Source organism: Erinaceus europaeus, chromosome 18 (genome assembly GCF_950295315.1).
Source record: "Erinaceus europaeus chromosome 18, mEriEur2.1, whole genome shotgun sequence".
Lineage (NCBI taxonomy): Eukaryota > Metazoa > Chordata > Mammalia > Eulipotyphla > Erinaceidae > Erinaceus > Erinaceus europaeus.
Genome location: NC_080179.1, coordinates 15,034,716 through 15,051,738, shown reverse-complemented (window position 1 = coordinate 15,051,738; position 17,023 = coordinate 15,034,716).

Sequence of the window (17,023 nt, the reverse complement as noted above, 5' to 3'; positions counted from 1 at the left end):
GCTTCACTCACATCACCCAGAAATGGTTGTATAGGGGAGATGCCATTCTGCAATACTGGGGAATGAGAATTAGGATCTATTTAAGGAGGTCAGTCAGCAAGTAAACAACTACTAGCTCCTCAGAAACTCATGTAAGAACAGAGAACACACAGGGTTTAGAAGAAACCTCTACAGGGGCCAAGCAAGGTCTCACCCAGTAAGACACGCATATTACTGTATATAAAGACCTGGGTCCAAGCCCTCAACTCATGCCTGCGAGGATGAAGCTCCATGACTGGCAGAGTAGTGCTGTATTTCTCTCCTTCTGTCTATCTCTCTCACCCTCTTCTGTCTCTCACCTCTATAAAAAGGTAGAAAAAGGAAACAAAAATGGCCACTGGGAATGGTGGAGTTGTGCAGGCACCAAGCCCCAGTTGACCTTTTTAACAAGAAGGGGAGAGGGGGGAGGCTTGAGGGGGGAGGGAGAGGGAGAGGGAGAAGGAGAGTCAGTCAGTCCAAATGGTGGTGCACCTGGTTAAGTGCACACATTGCAGTGCATAAGGTTGCAGGTTCAAGCCCCTGGCCCCCACCTGCTGGGGGAAAGCTTCATGAGTGGTGCAGCAGGGCTGCAGGTCTCTCTCTCTCTCTCTCTCTCTCTCCCTATCTCCTCCTCTTCACTCATCTCTCTCTGTCTCTATGCAATAATAAATAAAGCAGCCTGGCTGCTTTCCAATGACTCTGGAGTTCTGATGCATAGTCTTTCTACTTAAAACTACCTTCAGCACTATTTATGTGGTATTTTCTGTTTGTGTTTCCATAAACTATAGCCGTTGTAATCAATATTTCCTATCCATATATTCTGATCATTGAGCACTGAACCTGGTATAAAATGATGGCTCCTAGAATCCCTGATAACCTGAAGTCAGTTTCTTGATCATCTGCATACAGAATGTCCAAGGTCAATTTTTGGCTGGTTCCTCCCTGTCACACAGGCCTTTCTGAGCCAGTTCTTCTTATACTTTGTCACTGGGTGTTTGGGAGGGCACATTAATTTTAATACTGGCTTTAGTCAAACCTCATTAGGAAGGTCAATGTTCTGCCCAAATCCCATTAAATAATATTTTAAAACACTAGATAAATAATTCTGAGATTATCCATAGTTCTGGATCATCAAGGCAGCTTTTTTTTTTCCTTCCCATATCACAGTTAATTTAAGACTTCAGGGAAAGAGTTTTTAAACACACTTTGGCTTCAGCCCAACAACATTTCTATATGATATTTAGAGCTCATGAATCAAGAGACAACCATGTATAGCCAGGTGTGGCTTGACATAAAAATTTCTGCAAGACAATTGGTTTCCCTGTATGATAAATGGTCAAAAAATCTTATTTATTTCTAACGTCTGTGCTTTTAAAGGTAAGGTAAACACACAGAAGGCTTCCTTTTCTTTGCTTGGCATTTATGTTCTCAAGCATGGAGGTCCAGTTGATTAATGTCTAGTCATTTAATGTCTTCTCTAAGTTGCATGAAATGTAAAATTATTAGGCCATGATTATGGGGAGTTTTTTCCGTTCAGTTATTTGATTTTGGGGAAAAAAAAGTAAGTTGTGTGTGTGTGTGTGCACGCGCACCATGTCTGCTCCGAGGAAATCCTCCTCTCCTGTGTACCTTAATTGATGGGGTTATTTCTTCTTTAGCTAGAGACTCCATATTCTGGTGGTAATAACTTTGAACCTGCTCATGCCCAAATAATAGTGAATAAGAGTCTCATCTGGGAGGTAGCCTCACACCAATTTATCTTTCATTCACATTTTAATTAATTATGAAAGGAAAAGTTTCTCTTACTTTGGAAATGATACGATGCACCATGGACTGTCTAGGGCTATCTATAGCATCAAAACCAGTCCTTTTCAGGATTTCTTCTGGGTTTTGATTTTTGTTCTATGTGTGTGCTCTCATTTCCCCCTGTGGACTAGCACAGTCTCATACATCATATAAAGACCCCAGTTCCATTTGCTAGTTTCCACAATTCTTTTAAATCAAGATACCAGATAAAATAATGTTTTGATGGCTAAGAGTCCATTATCAGCATATGACACAAGCCTGGTCATTTGAAAAGGCATAAATCAGATAACACAGTTCCACTGATGCTGCATTTTTTTGTTTGTTTTTGATTTGTTAAAGCTTTCTGTCAAGGCTGCCTTTACCTGTGTCTTTGGATAATGAAAGAATTAGATCACTGGCATCATTACAAGATGCATCTGGCAGCACTTCTTCATTGTTATTGTTACCCAAGGGTTGTGGTGTGGAACGTATTTCAGTTTACTTGCTTTGTGTATATTCTGTTTCTGGGCTCTCATAACCTGTGCACTGTGCATGTGCATGAATGCCACACGTGTGTGTGTGTGTGTGTGTGTGTGTGTGCACGTGCGCGTGTGTGTGATATAAGGTAACAGAGATAGAGATTCAGAAAGAACAAAGTGGGAAGTAGTGTACTGATGATGCTTTCTGCTTAACTCCTATTTCCATACTTCAGTAAGGAATCTATGAGGCCTTCTGAGTTCTGGCCAATGGGACATGGGCAGAAGCTATCCTGACTGCCACCAGGCTAGACCATAAAATTTTGACAGCCTTCCAAATTTTTCCTGTCACTACCCTTATGACTAAAAGTGAGATCCTTTCAGATGCTAGAATTCAAGATTCTCCTGATGCATGGGGTCTTATCATTTGACTCACTGCTTGGCAGATAACCCTAGTCTGACTGCAGACATTTACATAGGACATGGAGTGAACAAGCACCCAAGATTTAAGTGGCTTCCTAGAGCTGGTAGCGTCACACCTCCTCCTCTTCTCCCTCTTTTTTTCTTCTTTCTCTCCTAACCTCCTCCTCCTCCTCTTTTCCTTCCTCCTCTTCCTCCTCCTCCTCCTCCTTCTCCCCTCCTTCAGTCAGAAAATCTGGTTCTGGTAACTCTAACAACTGTAGTCTACTTTTTTTAAAAAATATTTTTTATTCCTTTTTTTGCCCTTGTTTTTTATTGTTATAGTTATTATTGATGTCGTCACTGTTGGATAGGACAGAGAGAAATGGAGAGAGGAGGGAAAACAGAGGACAAGAAGAACGACAGACACCTGCAGACCTGCTTCACCGCCTGTGAAGCGACCCCCTGCAGGTGGGGAAATGGGGCTCAAACTGGGATTCTTCGACCGACCGGTCCTTGTGCCTTGCACCACCTGTGCTTAACTCGCCGCACTACTGCCCGACTCCCTGTAGTCTGCTTTTTAAAGAAAACTCTAGAAAGCTGCTACTTTTGAAAATAGATTACCAATCAATGCAATGAGTGCCACCCCAGCATGCTTCACTTCAGACTGTATCCAGAGACTTCAGGTGTGAAACGACAACCCTTCAGCTTCATCACTCGGGTGAGACCTTTCCTTTCATAGTATTCTCTAATTACATCCCAGGTAGTTCACTTCCTAACAAAGTCCCCAAACCTAGATATAGACCAGGTTCCAGGAGATAGAGCATATGTTCACAGGTATCCATAAACTAGGGCAAATATATACCTGAAAGCAGTAGTACACTAGAGTTTGCAGTGAGTACCCCCTAACACTTTATCTCCACTATTCCAACCTTTGGGTCCATGATTCTTCAACAATTTTTTTGGCTTTGTTTGTTAACTCTTTTCAGCCACCAGGTTCCAGATGCCATCAGGATGCCGGCCAGGCTTCCCTGGACTGAAGACCCCACCAATGCGTCCTGGAGCTCCGCTTCTCCAGAGAATCACCCTACTAGGGAAAGAGAGAGGCAGTCTGGGAGTATGGATCAACCAGTCAACGCATGTTCAGCGGGGAAGCAATTACAGAAGCCAGACCTTCTACCTTCTGCAACCCACAACGACCCTGGGTCCATACTCCCAGAGGGATAGAGAATGGGAAAGCTATCAGGGGAGGGGGTGGGATATGGAGATCAGGTGGTGGGAATTGTGTGGAGTTGTACCCCCCCATCCTATGATTTTGTTAATGTCTCCTTTTTTACATAAAAAAAAAATAGATTAGATTTGAGCCAAACCACAGATAGCATCTTCAGATATGATAAGCAACATTCTGTGGGACATCCAACTTTCAAGAGAATATATACCCCCCATAATAATCAAGACATCTGCATTATGCTGAATTTGGAGAAGAAATTATTATCAGTGGCTCCATTTGAGCATCAGTGAAACCCCTTAGTCCCATTGTGCGCCTATCATCTAACTGCTCATTTGCAGGTATTCAACACTTTCAATAAAGATATTCCCTCACTTGCTTTTAAATCATTACTGTTTTTATAATGGCTTCATTATTTCTTAATTGTCCTAATTTTCTTTCTTATCTATTGTTAAGGGCTGATTAAAATATGAGTAATTTCAGCATCCCAGGCATTCTAGAAACAAAATGAATTTCAGGTTTACATTAATTTGTCAGTGAAAATAGAAGAGAAAGGCAATATGAACCATTGCAGCTCTGCCTCAGCGGAACTGAATCAGGTCTTTATGACACAGCCCCATGATATTCTGAATTTGGTGATGTTAGAGTCAGAAGGGGTCTAAGTGGTCACTCAGTTCCCGCCTTTCAGTACTGAGGAAGCAACTGAAGTCTGCAGAAGATTAGGAGGGGTTGCGTGGTGGCTCTGGTTCAGAGATAAAGCACATATTTTCATGTGTGAGGTTCTGGTTGGATCCCAGGCACCCTATGATATAACACAGACAGAACAAGTGGATTTCCAGGGATGGTGGAGCAGTGGCCTGTCCTGCAACTCTCACTCTCAGTGCCATTAAATTAAAACTTGGCCAGAGAGGTGGTTCAGTGACGTAATAGATCGTCTCACCTGAATGAGGTCTTGTGTTTATCCACCAGCACCACAATGAATCAATCAATCAATCTGGTTCCATTGAATCAGCTGCTTGAAGCTGAACTTGTCCCTCTAAGTCCTCTAAGTAAGCTTTCATTCTCTTCAAGGTCATTTTCGGTTTCTTTGCCCCTAAGCTGGGGCTCACAAACTTCAGAGACTAGATCACTGCCTTACTGGTGGGATGATGTCTTTAGATGTTTCTGCTGCAGACAAATGAGTGCCACTAAGACTTTTGACAATACATTTGTGAAAGTGCCCGTTTCTCACCACCCCCTTATAGGCTCTGTGCCTTATTTCATTGCATGGGGGGGCTTGTTTAGCTTATCTCCGGACAAGACAAAATAGGGTAAGTGTTCAGTCCTTTCAGTTGCTGAGATATGATTAATTTCTATGAGTCAACAGTCTTCCAATGAACTAGGAGAGTCTCTACCATCTTGAATACATTTCATTACTATGCACATCTCTCCTCAGCACAGGAATACTGGGTGTTTGTATACATTTCACTACTATGCACATCTCTCCTCAGTACAGGAATACTGGGTGTTTGTATACATTTCACTACTATGCACATCTCTCCTCAGCACAGGAATACTGGGTGTTTGTATACATTTCACTACTATGCACATCTCTCCTCAGTACAGGAATACTGGGTGTTTGTATACATTTCACTACTATGCACATCTCTCCTCAGCACAGGAATACTGGGTGTTTGTATACATTTCACTACTATGCACATCTCTCCTCAGTACAGGAATACTGGGTGTTTGTATACATTTCACTACTATGCACATCTCTCCTCAGCACAGGAATACTGGGTGTTTGTATACATTTCACTACTATGCACATCTCTCCTCAGCACAGGAATACTGGGTGTTTGCCGGAGATGATCCTTTAACTAGCTATGCAACTTTGAACTAAACCCATTACTTTTCTGGCCCTTAACTTCCCTTCAGCAAAATTAGAGGTTAGTCTCTGACACTTTTCAGTTGGAATTAACTAATCAGTGCAATAGTATTTAATGTCTATTGAGGAAGGCCCTTGAAGACTATATCTTGAAATCCATGTTTCTTTTTTTTCTAGATATGGTAAAAAGACTAGTTGGGAAGCAAGTTCCTTTTATGAGATATGATTCCCAAAGCTAAACTGAAATATGTGGATTCTGGGTGTGTGTGTGGGGGGAAATATCCTAAATCTTTATAGATTTTTATTAGTGATTTAATATTGATTTACAAAATTATGGGATAGTAGGGGTGTAATCCACACCTTTCCCACCACCAGAGTTGTGTGTCCCCATTCCGTCCACTGGAAACTACAGTGGTTTCCCCAAGGTCACAGCTGTGGGTTGACTATTATTTATACGACTGTCTAAATATTGGTCCATTTTTCTTTGGTCTTGCCTTCTCTTCCTTTCTTTGTTTAAAAATTCATTATTAGGCTAATAGGAGTTTATATTAAGATCATTCCCACAACCAAAAGTTTGTGTTCCTACTTCCACCACCCTACAGTGGAGCTGAAAATCAACCCTTCCCCCCCCACACACACTGCAAAGGTTTTTACTTTAGTGCAATACCTCAAACTCAGTCAAATTCTACTTCGCATTTCATTTTCTGTTCATCTTCTTCAATTTCTGTTTATAAGTGGGATCATGAAATACTCATCTTTGTCTTTCTGCTTATCTCACTTAACTCATCCAGCATGGGTCAAAGAAGGTGGATTCATTATTCTTAATAGCTGAGTATAATCCCATTGTGTATATATACCAAAAACTTTTCTTCCATTGTGTATATATACCAAAACTTTTCTTCCTTTCTTTTTTAAAAATATTTTATTTATTTTCCTTTTTTTTTGTTGCCCTGGTTGTTTTTATCATTGTTGTAGTTATTATTATTGTTGATATTGATGTTGTTGTTGCCAGACAGGACAGAGAGAAATGGAGAGAGGAGGGGAAGACAGAGAGGGGGAAAGAAAGACAGACACCTGCAGACCTGCTTCACCACTTGTGAAGCGACGCCCCTGCAGGTGGGAAGCCAGGGGCTCGAACTGGGATCCTTACACCGGTCCTAGAGTTTCGTGCCATGTGCGCTTAACCTGCTGCGCTACCGCCCGACCCCCCGCTTCTCTTCCTAAGTCCCAGATAAATCTATTACTACTTCAGAATGTCCTTCCCCCCCTTCTTTTCTTTCTGGGTCCTGATGGAATTGGGGTTCAGAGCCCTCTCGTCATCTTTCCATAACATTTCTTTATCAATGGCAGAAGGTGGGAGGTCTGGCCTGTATAATTGCTTCTCTGCTGGACATGGGCACCAGCAGGCCGACTCATACCCCCAGCCTGTCTCTATCTCTCCTTAGTGGGGCAGGGATATGGAGAACTGAGATTTCAAGACACATTGAAGTTGTATGTCCAGAGAGATCAGGATGGAACATCTGCAACTTGGCTATCTGGAATAGTAGCATCTGCAACTTGGTGGCTGAAAGGTAAATAAGAGGTAAAATACAAAGCAGGACAAATTATTTAATAAATAGGAACCCAAAGGTAGGAATAGGGTAGGTGAGATTAGGGTTTCTGAAGTGAAAAGAAGCTAGGAAGTCTATTTTAGGTATGTTCCTAGTGGCCCACAACTTTAGTAATTTTGCCCAAGATTGATAGCTAACATGTAGGTGGCCTAAAAATATCTGGGAAGATGGTGTCACAGATGAGAATAGAACTGGAAAGCTGGATTAGGGCAGAGAATAACTCCCAAACTTGAAGAAAGTATATAAATACAATTAACTGGCTTCCACTGATACTTCTCATTATTCTGCATAATGTTCTTGAGACTTGAATTATCTTTCACCTTTATATTCTTCTTCAATTTTGTGTTCTCCTTTCCACTTCCCTTGTCTATACATTGTCAGCTGATTTTAGTGGTTGGGGAAGTAGCCCCGGCCGTAAAGCACAAAACTTGCTTGCCTAATGTTCTTGCTTCCACCTCTGGGGCCATGAATCGAGGAGTTGTGCTCTGACTTCTTTTTCTCTCTCTCTCTCATAGGAAAACTAAGCTTAGTCTTTCACATATTTTAAAGAGTGATTTGGGGTTTAGATTCTCTGCAGGTCACCCTTGAGAGTGCTTATGCTGGCCATTTGGTCTTCTTACACAAATTTCCTCTCTTGCATGCTCACAAACATATTTATCACGCAAGAATTCTGCTCATGGCCTTATTTTATGAAGCAGATCTTTCCTATAACACTGAACCCAGTTGGTGAAAGTGAAGCAGTTCTTTCTGTCTGCCTTTACTTCACTTTGGAATTCTGGATACTTGTCAGTCATCTTAGAGAAGTCAGATGAAGCTTGTTGGAACGATGGTAGCAGCCCAGGGAAGTCTGCTTTTCAAAAGCTTTCTGGAAGTCTGTGCTTGGTCAGCTGCTGTGGAACCTCTATAATCTATTATGTTCTCTCTTCTCAGACTGTTCTGATGCTCCGTAAATCCAAAACATGTCCACCAGCTGGTCTCCATTTCTGTCCTCTCTTTTATTCATTTGATGTTGGCAATGGATAAATCAGAGATTACCTGCATCAAATTGAAGTCTGGACTTCAATTTCTTAATTGTGTCAAATCACCTCAGTCTAGAGACAGTCCCTCCCCCCCCCATAATCATTATAATGGTTCACGGAACCCTTCTACCTCTGACTCTGTTTAGATTCAGCAAATAAAGGTTTTGGGTTCATCTGCAGTGCAGATGGGTGTTCTATGTCATCTACCAGAACAACAAACTCAGACTTTATAGTCACTGATCTAACATGGGTCATATTCATTATTTTGGAGTGTATTAGTACCATTATAAAGAACAGAAAACTTACCCATTAGGATTAACCCAACTTAGCTTTTTTATTTAAAAACTCAAAAGTTGAGGGTTAGTAAGATAGTTTCCTAGGGAGAACACCCACTTGCCCATATGTGTGACGCAGATTTGAACCCTTAGTACACCACATAGGAGTAGTATGATACTGGGGTGGGATTCTATGCTGTGTTCTCTCTCTCTCTCTCTCTATCTCTCTCTCTCTCTCTTTTCACACACACACACACACACACACACACACACACACACACACACACACACATACACACACGCCCTGGAACACTGATAGTCCTGTGACAACAATAAATGAAGCCACAGTTGACATAAAATTGACTAACAGAAATAATTTCATATACCATGCAAATAAAAAATTAAAAACCTAGATTTTTTTTAGTTGTGGCTAGATCCTAGAATTCAAATTTATTTGGACTCCTTTTCACTTTTCCTTACTCAGTAATTTTTTGGCTTCACTCCTGGAAGAATACTCCTCTTGTGATTGCCCCCAACAATTTTAGATTTACATGCTGGGGTGCAGCTCAGGAAGACGCTTCTGAGTTTAATTATAAATAGTTTCAATGGAGTTCTGTGCTCATCTTTGAGCCAATCATAATGATCCAGGAGAGAGAATATGATGATGGTAAAAATCTTGAATTGTACCTCTATTTCAAGATCATCAGAGTATTCCAGTCTTAGTGTGCCTTGAGGCTAGCAGAAGGTAGTTTCTTTAGAAGAAAGTAAAGGTATGATTGAGGGTAGGCGGTAGACAGGGAAGGACCTACAGGCTAGAATATTAGAGGTTCACTGATAACAGTAGCCTGAATGCCTATTTGCCTGATTCACTAATTTTATTTTTTTTAAATGATAGTTTTAGGCCACTGTTTTTTGCTTACTAGTTTTCCAGTTGTGTCATTATCTTTGGCTCTAACTCTAAGGCTTGATGCAATGAAGGGATCCCTATATTCTTAATATTTTGACTTATGCTTTAAAAAATCAGAGATGACTTGTGTTATTTCCATTCCATGAATCAAAAGGGAAAAAAGTCATCACTGTGCAAAGTCACAACTGCTTTCCTAATCTTGTATGCACATGGTAATGACTTCAGAGTGTTCACTGGTCATGAACATGATATTACACTGTGCATGAGGCAAAGAACACATTTTGTACTTCTGTTTCATAAACTGCCTTCTAATTTATCAATTGATTAATTAGGTGCTCAAGAGACTTTTAGCATTCAAACCCCAAGAAAAAACAGACATCCCACATCAAAAAGGTAGCAAGTTGGGTGAAACATAAGAGAAGAAAAAATTAACTCTCAATTATGATTATCTAAATGGTCCACAGATGCGCACGAGCCATTGCCAAGTTTATTTGTTTATTTCCTTAATGGGCTCTCGACATGAAAATAACACAGCCTACATACAATAAAATGTGTGCCTGCATTAATTTGTTGGCCCATGGCATGAGCATTAAACAAAAAGAGTATCAGAGAGGGGGAAACAATAGAAATATCTTTGAAGTCAACATATTACTTTATGTTCTTGATCCTTCTCAGGAAGCCACATGGAAGTAAGTAGTCTGTCATTCCTTCTCCCTTAAGAGACATGGTATGTTCAGAAGATCTTAGAGTGTGGTAGGATTTTAGGAAAATACAATTTTTTTTTCATTGTTACTCACTGATCTGATAGTTTGCTTAAACCAGGATTGACTTCTTTGTTTCAAAATTGGAACTTGAAACAGTTTTTACCTTCCTTTTGGTGAAAGAACTCTGAGGGGGTCAGTTAAGTGCATATAGTGCTATGCACAAGGATCTGGGTTCAAGCCCCCGCTCCCTACCTGCAGCAGGGACACTTCACAAGTGGTGAAACAGGTCTGCAGGTGTCTATCTTTCTCTATCCCTCTCTATTTTCTTTCCCCTCTCAATTTCTTTCTGTCCTATAAAGTAAAATGAAAAAAAAAAAAAAAGGAAAAAAGGCCACAGGAGCCGTGGCTTTCTAGTGCAGACACTGAGCACTGAGCCCCAGTGATCACCCTGGAGGCAAAAGAAAACAAACAATCAAAAACAAAACCAAACGTTGACCTAGACTCACAGATATGATAAAACACAGACATGCTTTAATGCCTCCCCCACTGGAGAATATGCATATTTAAAGACAAATATGAACCTTCTCAGGATTTCTCACCAGGGTAGCATGCATCCTGGTGAGTTCATATCTTTATGGATGTCCACAGCAGACTTTTAAAAAATACGTAAAATATGTTTATTTATCGGATAGAGACAAAGAGAAATTAAGAAGGGAGCAAAGAGATAAAGAAAGTTTCACCGCTTGTGAAGCTTTCCCCCCCTTCAGGGTGGTGGGTGGGAGCCTGAAGCTTGAACCTAGATCCTTGCACATTGTAACATGTACACTGTAACTGGTGGGCCACAGCCTGGCCCCTGTAAGGGAACTTTCTATAGTCTAGGATGGAGGGGCACACGGGACATCAGAAGGTGTGACATTAACAACGTATGCCCTGTTGCTTCATTCCAGTTCCTCTTTGGTGAGGTCAACTAGCTGCAGCTACAGCTTATAAAGTTACTAGGCCTTAAGGGCTTAGTTGTCTGGGTACAGACAGCTATGAACCCTTTGCAGAGACAGAGTTGGCATCCAATCACTTACATGTATTGCAAGCTTAGCACTGTACTATGTCATGTTAAAATTAGGTTGCAGCCACCAGTCTTACATTTAAAGCCCATGGGATTCAACTAAAATTAGGAGACAATCTTGTAACTAAAGGCAAAGTTTCATTACACCTAGCCTTTGCTTGGCAGCTTTAGGTCCCACAAAGGGGGCTATTCTCAGCAAGAGAGACTCAGACCATTGCAAATGTTGGTCTTCATTCCTGAGTCTTAGATTCTACTTCCACAGCTGTGGCATCAATACGGCAATACTCACCTCCAAATTTATTTCATTACCCTTATGAGGGTGCTCTGACAAAGCTGAAACCACTCTAAGGTCCCTGAATTTTTTGGAATGTCTTTAGAAAGCAACCAGAAATGAAACATTGACATTTTATATCTTTTCTTTTTGATTAAATGGACAAATGTGAAAGGTTCAAAAACATATGAGTATGGACAAAAACAACAGAAACTAATCTTTGGAGGATGTTTCTAGGCAACCAGCAATGCAATGCATGATGTAGAGATCATTGAATCTCTTCCATTATTATGCTTAGTGTTCCCAAGGGGGTCAAAGGTCTCCAAATATTGCAAATATTTTAGGATTTTTTTTTTTTTTTTTACCAGAGCACTGCTTAACTCTGGCTATGATGGTGCTAGAGACTGAACCTGAGACCTTGGAGCCTCAGGCAAGAAAACTATTTGCATAACCATTATGCTGTTTCCCCAGCCCAGAAATAATCTTCCTTTCGCCCTATTAGTAGGAACTCAGGAAATTTTTGAATGCAGAGACAATAGTTCTATAACTTCACTGAAAATAGAAATCTTATACATTCGAGGCTTAACCAATACATTAAAATCACGATTCAAATGTTGTTGTTATCCTATGTCTCTCGTGTGTGTGTTTGTGTTGATTTCAGTCTCATTAGAATTCTCTGAGTTTGTGATGATAAACTATAGTCATTTCTTAGCAGTGGTTATTATTTCTTGCCCAGTAGCAGCAGTTGTCACAGCTACCACACTGACCAGGTTGTTCCCCCAAGTGGCCTCTGCATTTCCTTATTTCAGTGGCTTAATATTTATGAGTTTTGGCTTTAAAAATTATAAGAATTCCCATCACAGGGCCCAACTCTCTCTTGGCTGAAATTTTAATTTCTTATGATTTCTGTTGGAATGTAGGCCGACGTGTCTTGCTCATCAGAGAATGTCTGATGAGCTCAGAAATCTTTTGTATTTCATTGTTTTGAACTCTGATTTACTGCCCCCAGTGGAACAGTTGTCCTGTGCCTGCAAAAAAGAAAAGAAAGAAAGAAAGAATGAAAGAAAGAAGGAAGGAAAGGAAGAAAGCAAAGAAAGAAAGAAGAGAAAACACACATTCTCTGGAACACAGTCTGTTGTAATTCTTTGGACATCTTAAATAAAAGGCTAGTGGCTGCTCCCAGCCACAGAGAATGTAAACTGTGGAACAGCAAGACCTCTTGAGGGCCTTTCCAACTCTGTCTTCATGATTTGGATTTCCTTCCTGGAAAGCAGATATTAACATTTAACTAGCTTCCACACTTCTTCACATTTTCCTGCTTTTGTATTTCAAGCATCTATCGATCGTGCAGTAGTTGCAAGCTATTCCTTTGTTCTTTACATCTTTATTGATGCAAAGCAGTGCCAGAAACTGCTCTTTACAGTTAGTCTATTCCTGATGTCCTCAATATATCAGATCTGGGATTTCATTTCTTAGAACTACTGGGCTGGCTACACAATTAATTGCTTCTTATTAAGAAGCCATTAGACTCACTTGATCAACCACCAATAGCTGAAGAAAAGCAAGCCTCCATCTTTGCCCATGTCACCTCCTCTTTTGATGTTGAAACTGCTCTCCTGTGTAATAGGAGACTTTCTAGAGTGACTAGAGGTCTCTGGCTTGTTTAAAGTGACAGGAAATGTTATCTCCTGATAACAAACAGGTTTCTGTAGCCATCACTGTGACCTTTATCACCTCCCCCATCAGATGGATCCCAGAAGGCCACTGACATTTAAGTCTGGGTAAGCACAGAGCTATTAAGACAAGGAGCTGTATTTGGTTTTGTATTTAAATGTCTAGTCGCTGGCACCAGCAATCTATGTTCAGGAGGAAGTATAGTGTACAGGGGGACAAGGCCAGCACTGGGGACAGACAGATGGGGGTACTTGGTTTTCATTAATGATTTGATAGTGACTTTCAAAATGATAAATAATAAGTGTATAGTTCCACACCACGCCCACCACCAAAGCTCTGTGCTTTCATACTCTTCAATGATAAACGCCATAGTGACGTGGTTGACTTCTTTTGTTCAAGTTCATATGTTTCCATTCTCCAAATTCCACAGATAAGTGAAATCAGCTGGTAATTGTTCTTCACTTCTTTGCTTACTTCACTAAACACAGTCATCTCCAGTTCCATCCATTTTGTCCCAGAGAACACAATATCATCTTTTTAAATTTGCTAGTTATGTCCTATGTACAGAACATTGAGTATATGTCCCGTAATTTTTTTTATCCAATTATTTGTCAATGGGCATTTAGGTTTCTGCTTCTATATTTTGGCTATTGGGAATAATGCTGCTATGAACATGGTGTTGCATGTTCATAGTGTTTTCATGTCTTCTGGATAAATGCCTAGGAGCGGTAAATGACCGCACTAGTTTGCATTCCCACCAGCAGTGTGGTAGCGCTCCTCTCTCTCCACATCATCTCCAACATTTACCGTGTTCGGATTTGTTAAGGAAAGCCATTCTCACAGGTGAGGAGTGGAACCTCAATGTGGTTTTAATTTACATGACCTTAATAATGAGTGAAGCGGAGCATTTCCTGCGTGTCTGTGGGCTGTCCTTCGGCATGTAGGAGCTGCACAAGTTATTCCTTTCTCCCTTCTAAAAATGGGGCTGGGCGGTAGGGGTGAGGCTCACAGGATGCCAACCCATCTTGATTTTCTTTCCAGATAAAGAGTGAGAAACAGAAAGGGAGGGAGAAAGAGAGAGAGAGAAAGAGAGTTAGAGAGAGAGAGAGCACAGAGGAGAAACACCACAGCACTATTGTACTAGTAGTGAAGTTTCCCCTTTGCATGGTGGTCCCATGTGGTGGCCTGGGTCTTGAACCCTGATCCTTGTGCATGATAAAGTATATGCTCTACCAGGATACTATCTCCTGCCCCCTCTCCAATTTTATTTTCCTGAGAATTAATCACTGTACCTGCATATAGCATACACTCCACAGAGACAACTAGTATTATTTTCTTTACCCTGCAGTTCACTGACTTGTACTCAACAAGAGATCTGCAGTGTGTCCTGCCAGTGAGTGGGCATGGCAGTAGCTCAGACCTGACATGCTGCCCACTGTGCCATTGGTACTATGGTTTTTTTTCTCTGATTTTTATTTTCCCTTCTCTGAGGGCTAGTGTGAGAAATACAGTGGAGTAGTCAGTGATGCCTAATTTGCATAGACTTCTGGACAACTTGGGTTTCCTGACTGGAGACCATCAGGGTCCTCGGGTCTCCCTTTCACAAGGACATAGGGCCAGGTTCAGCCCCCAGGATGATTCCCACCCCCTGCCTGTAACTACAGGCCCCATCTGTGCTCCAGGAAGGTGGACGTCTAGCCCAGGCTGTGATCTCTGCATCTGCTCTTCGTTAATGGTTCTCTGGCTGTCAGGAGTTCTTTCCTCTCCGTCCCTCCCACTACAGGTTCACAAAGCTTTATCCAGGTCTGTAGGACCAGATGTGATGGAGAATTCAGAATTTTCCATATTTCAAAAAGAGAACTCATTTGCCATCTGTATTGTAGAGCCTAACACCTCAGTGGGATCTGGTCAGCACTCTGTAATCAAATACATGAATTTTCCTGCAAGGAAATGTGTGGCCATTCTCCTGAAATTGAGACCATCGTGAATACTTCTATATCTTTTCAGATCAGAGTTTGTGACCAGATGGATTCAGATGAAGTTAGAACTGACAACCAAACAAATCAGAGAAAAACATTGTTTTCAGAACTTTCTCAATTTGGGGGATTGTAAGTCAGGAGTTACCACCCTGCAGAAGTCCCAGAACTAGAATTGGGTTTCAGTCAACCATCAACTCCAACTCCTGCTGCTTTTATTTTTTAGCCTTTTTCTTTTTCTTTTTTTTATTATATTTATTTATTTATTTATTGGATAGAAGCAGCCAGAAATCGAGATAGAGGGGGATAGAGAGGGAGAGACACAGAGAGACACCTACAGCTCTGCTTCGCCACTCGCAAACTTTCCCCCTGCAGATAGGAACTGGGGGCTTGAACCTGGGTCCTTGCGCATTGTATCATGTGCACTCAACCAGGTGCACCACCACCTAGCCCCGCTGCTTTTATTTCTTAGGCAACTCTCCTGCCTATCACCTTTCTGCAAGGGTGGTTCCATTATTTTTCTCTGAGAACTGTAGTCTCCTTGACATGCAGGAAAGAAAGGAGGTTTGAAGGAAATCAACAGCCTTTGCTGCAATAAGTAATCAGCTCATGCCTGTTCAAATGACCAAAATAGTCAACAAAAGCATACATTTATCAACTTCACATCTTTATTTTACACAAGACAAGTCTGAAGGGCCACAGCTCTTTAAGAATTTTGACTCGGGAGTTCCCAAATTCTGTTGCACCACCATATATATGAGGAAGAGAAATGTGTATGGTAAGATTGATTCATTCTAGACACCCTTGAGCTTAGGGACCTAGGTATTATTACCTCTTTTTTTCAGAATATGTTATTGCATATTTATTTTAATTTTTTATTGGCGAGTTATTGGCTTACAGTATAGCCTTTGACACATAGGCACAACCTCTCATCTCCCCTTTACAGCTGTCTGGAAGATACTTGCCTCCTTCTCCATCATACACCGGTGCCCCAAAGTCACTTTATTCCATACTATTCCTCCTTCCCCAGAGTCCTTTGCTTTGGTGCAACGCACTACACTCAGTCCAAGTTTTACCTTGTTTTCCTTTACTATTCTGTTTTCAAGTTCTATGAGTGAGATCACTTGGTATTGGTCTTCTTTCTGGTTTATCTCACTCAACATGATAGCTTCAAGTTCTGGCAGAGATAATGCAAAGGAGTTGATCTCGTCATTTTTAACGGTCGCACAGTATTCCATTGTCTATATATATATATATATATATATATATATATATATATATATATGCCATAATTTTTTTGGCCCCTCACCTGCCATTGGGCATCTGGGTTGTTTCCAAGTTTGGTTATTATAAATTGTGCTGCTATGAACGTAGGTGTGCATAGGTCCTTTCAGATAGATGCCTTTGTTTTCTCTGGGTATATCCACAGAAGACAGATCACTGGGTCATAAGGTAGGTCCATTTCTAGTGTTCTGATGAATCACCAGACTGTTTTTCACAGGGGTTGACTCAATTTATATTCCCAAGTCTGTTTCCTATAGAGCAACAAGGAGGCAGTCTCCTGCCAGTTATTCCTGAGGATAGTTACCTCTTGCTCATGTCTTGAGTCCTATATTGACTCAGATTAGAGAACTGCCTCAGACTCACTGTAACCCTGACCTTCTGCAGGGCCTGAGAGGTGAATAAATACACATGATCTCAGCCCCAATGGCTGCCTAGCAATAGGCACTGCACCTGAAGGAAGATCTGCA